General features: G+C 33.8%; 1 protein-coding gene across 1 annotated transcript in view; it reads right to left on the reverse strand.

Moving 5' to 3' along the window:
* LOC106458314 (B-cell lymphoma/leukemia 11A-like) overlaps positions 1 to 4751 on the reverse strand; it is an 85694-nt gene that overhangs the window by 29683 nt on the left and 51260 nt on the right. The gene's annotated exons all lie outside the window — the stretch shown is intronic.

Below are 4751 nucleotides of genomic sequence, written 5' to 3' on the forward strand. Positions count from 1 at the left end.
TTTCATTGCTAAATTAGGGACGGCTATCGCAGATAGTCCTGGTGTAGCTTTGCGTGAAATTCATAACAAGACAATTTAAAAGTTTTATATAACAATTCTGAAAATACGATGAATATCCCACATAGAGCAAGGAAGTTGTATAAAAAAATTCAAATATTTTTGTCAAAAACTTCATAATCTGTTACCGACGTCTATAAAAGAGAAGTTGTCAAATGACTAACAACTGATTCTACAGAGACTTTGCGAGATAATTTATAATAAGTTTAAAGTTGTACAAGGATGTTACAGTTCTCTATTTATTATTATTTATTTCTTGATTGACGGTGATTATGCCCACGCACAAGTACTTATGTGGACAATTATGTCTCAAACTTTTTCTCTTTTGTGGGGAAATAGAAAATATAGTGCTTTGATATAAATAATTTTAAGTAGACATCCAAAACAGTAACAGATACTGTATGTTTACATATAAATTAACAGCATTTCACACATACATATATATATTCATATAGTTAATAAAAGTTCCTAACTTTTGCCTACAGGGACGGTGCAACTATAATAACCCCGAAACAAATCCACTTAGTGTATAACATTACTAGATGAGTCCTTATATCCTTATATTTTCTATAAGATACTAACCATCTATTCTTACGATGGTTTTTTTTTTTAAAAAAAATGTGTAATCTATGCATAACACTTTAATTTCATTGAGAGCTAGTTATCATATCCAAGAGATGGCGCCAGTTACATATGGAAAACAATTACTTCTTTTCTAGATAAAAAAAGAACATAAAACTCTAGAGATTGGAGGTAATGATGTCCTTTACAAAATGAATATCATACCACATAGTGAGGTTCAAACCCGAAGCAATATAACATCCAGACGTAATGAAACATGTGGCAGACAAAGTATGGGGGAAACAGCTGCACGTAGGTTTGCATCTGACGTAGCCTGCGTGATGCGACAGTTGGTCTCGAGCTATTCTTATGTGGGAAAAGGATACTAAACTATACCTTACTTCTAACTGTTCAACAAGCGAGTGAATTATTCCATTAAGAGGCAAATAAGAAAACCCAAAGAATGCGTAAGAGTAATATTTAACTCTGGGCTGGCCATTGGAAGACGTTACAATATACGATATCTTTTCTGTGATGGTTCACAAATTGCTTAGCAACATAACAAGTATCTATGATACAAATATCCGCAGATGACAAGAAAATTATTTAACTTTCACAAATTCTAAATTTATTAAGTATTTGTCTGTTCAGTAGAACAAAGAGGAAATTGTCTATTTCCCCCGTCATAACCTTAATATAAAACCTAAGTCAGTTTGTAAATATTACAAAATAACCAGTTACGTGTCAATACAGGCACAATAATATGTGCTGCATGACCATTTGTCAAGAACGTTTGATATACTAAATTCAGGATTTCGTGTTTGTTTGTTGTTGAGCTCAAAGCTCAAAATTGGGCTAGCTGTGCTCACCACGGGTATCGAAACCCGGTTTTAGCGTTATAAATCTTCAGACTTTCCGCTGAGCCACTGGAGATGGGGGTGGGGTTCTAGGACTTCGTGTTTAACCTATATAAAAAAATTACAACTTATTACGACTTATCTCTTAGACACCCGAACTTACAGTGAAGTACAGACAATCATTACTTTATGTAGGCTAAAACGGGAACATATACACTTACTGTGACGTAATAAAAATAATGTCGTGTCCTGTGCAGCACGATAATAAGGCAAGTTAAACTGATAAAAGTACAACAGTTCAGCAAAATCTAACAGTTTATATATACATACACACATAAAGGCATGTATCTAAATATATCTACATGCTAAGTCACTGTCTTAGGGTCAGTTTTGTTTTGTGATGAGCGAGACTATTTATTAATACGAGCTTTTTTAGTATATCAAGTTATACGGTTTTCAGCATATAGTGTTTCGTCAGTAACAGCAACTGCTTGTTATTGTACAAACACCCAGACATACCTTTCCTCCAGACATAAGGCATACTTTGTCCATGCAGTGGGAGGACTCACGACGTTCCATTGTACCTTTCCATGTGCCCCCTACCATTGATCGTGATTTATTTTTGACATGCACAACATCTGATATAATGGTTGAAATGTTAATGAATCTGCTATAAAATTTCACACTATGCTGACAAGTAGCTAACAGTCCACCCCCACCATTACCTATTCTTAGCATCGAATACAATACATAAGAACGATGTTACTCTTTTGTATGCCTTTCAAAGAGTATAGTGTTAAACACAATCTATTAGACAAACCTCAAAGGCTAACTTGAATAATCTAACAATGAAGACATTATAAATGATTTACACCAAGATGAATCAAGACAAAATAACATATTTTACTCCACTTCCAATTCTTTAAACAACATATATTTTCCTTAATGGATCAAATGTTCTTCATGTGCTGAATGTTGGCTAAAATATACGATTTATGGGATTAGTGGCACGTCAGCCGATGAAAAGGTTACAACCAGTATGTTTTGTATATGCAACCATTGTAACCTAGTACGTATTCTTCTCATATTTACTTTGCGATCAGTGCAGTTGTTCTGTCTAACGCTCGTGATCGTGTGGATTACAAATAATGGAGCCAATTTCCAAATTTGACCAAGGAAGAAGAAAAACTTCATGGACACGGAAAGGGTTAGTTTATTAATATACAGAAACTTTTCCTATTTCCATACACCTCCCTTTGGCTTTGATCACGTTTTTAAATTCACTCCTTATACACTAATTTCTTTGTACTTCTCATATATTAGTCAAATCCAGACAATTGGCTAAAGCTAACAGTTTCCTCTTTTCCTTTTAACATTAACCATATCTTGGCATTTGTTCTAGATTGTACACATTTCCTTGTAACTGTTCTATCAAAGTTTGACTTTTAACTCTGCTCCTGTCAACACTACTGCTCTAGTTATCCAGATCTTGAATTCACTTCCCTTAATGTACTTATATCATCTTAAATTTATTATTTTAGAATTTTAGCATAGATAATTGATGCAAATAAATACCCAAATTATTAAAAGTAACAAGTTGAAGGTAACACAAGTTAATGATAATAATATTTCATGCAAAGTTTCAGGAAACTGAGGTTAGGATACGAAACATGGTTACATATAATTTGTTTTAATTTTGTGTTTCATTCAAAAAACAACATGTATGTTTAGCACTTTAAGAGGTCGTATACATAATTATGATGTTACGAACAAATCACCACACGAAAATTAGTACTAAAAACAGTAAGTATTCATTCGTGCACTACAAGTAAAACCATTATATAATTTATATAACTAGTTCACTTAAAATTACGATATGGGAAACAGATATAACCAAACAGCTTTGGATTACAGATTAGGGTGTTGAGCTTTATGCACCTATGGTTACAGTGAGCACCCCATTTAAAATAAGCTGCATTACTTCAGATTTTCTATCTCTGACTACTAATAATTAATATTGTCTGCTTATCAAACGTATATGTTGTTATATATTCATACGTCAATGATGGAGGTAAGCTTATAGATATTTTAAGTTGCTTTTAATGTATCATTATGTTATTCAAAGATAATTAGGCTGTCTTTCATTTATGAAAAAAATAGTATATATAAAAAGCAATCTTAAAGTATAAATATAGCTTTCAGCACTTAAACCAAAACCGCGGAGATAATTACTGTAATAAGCTTGTTAGCATATGGTCAGTTAATCAGTTCTAATTAATAGCAAACTACATGTCGCCTGTGGTTATAAGGAAGCGAAAAAAAAAAGGAATGTGTTGTAACTTCACTAACATTGGCTAAAACGGAGCAGGTAGTCTTTGATAAAGTAGGAGAATGAACGAGTGGTGGACCGAAGTCAACTCCGCTGCTGAGCATGAATACTGACATGCTATTAGCAACATGATTAGATCTAAATAAAGCCAAAGATGCCCTGGACAAGTACAACAAAAAAACAAAGAAACTGGGGTTCGATACCCGTAATGGGTACCATGCAGAAAAACTCATTGTGTAGCTTTGCTTTTAAGCAGAAAACAAACAACAGAAGCATCAAAACTGGTTTCATGTAACGAAAGACTTCACTCTATTGCGTTACACGAATAAAGTGCAGTGGAACTTTGCATTACACGTAGTCTTCAAGATTGTTGTTACTGGTTGAAGCTGTCCCTTTCACAACTGAAAATCTCTCCAGGAAAAATAAAATAAAATTATCACAATTTCTATCATCATTACCAGCTGAATACGATCCGGGCCCCAGGGCATCGGTTATTATCACTTTTTTCAAAGCCATAAACCTGGGGCATCTCAAAAATGCTGAAATGTGTATGTGAGAATGTATATTTGTGTGTATGTGTGTGTGGGGGGGGGGTGTAAGTAAAAAACGAGTGGAGGATAAACCTATCGGTAGTTTTCAAATGTTATTTTTTTTATAAAGTGATAAATGAATGGAATACAAGCAATGCTTCGAAAAATTAAAGGTAAAATAACATCTTGGAATAACAGACGTTTTAATAGGATAGTAATAAAGTAACATCTTAAAATAAGACATTTTAACAGGATGGTAACGTTTATTTGTTATGAATTTCGCGCAAAGCTAAACGAGCTACAAAGCTAGTCGTCCCTAATTTAGCTGTGAATGACTAGAGGGAAGGCAGCTAGTCATCACCACCCATCGCCAACTCTTGGGATACTCTTTACCAACGAATAGTGGGATTAACCGTC

The sequence above is a fragment of the Limulus polyphemus genome, unplaced genomic scaffold, assembly GCF_000517525.1.
Source record: "Limulus polyphemus unplaced genomic scaffold, Limulus_polyphemus-2.1.2 Scaffold442, whole genome shotgun sequence".
NCBI classification, from domain to species: Eukaryota; Metazoa; Arthropoda; class Merostomata; order Xiphosura; family Limulidae; genus Limulus; species Limulus polyphemus.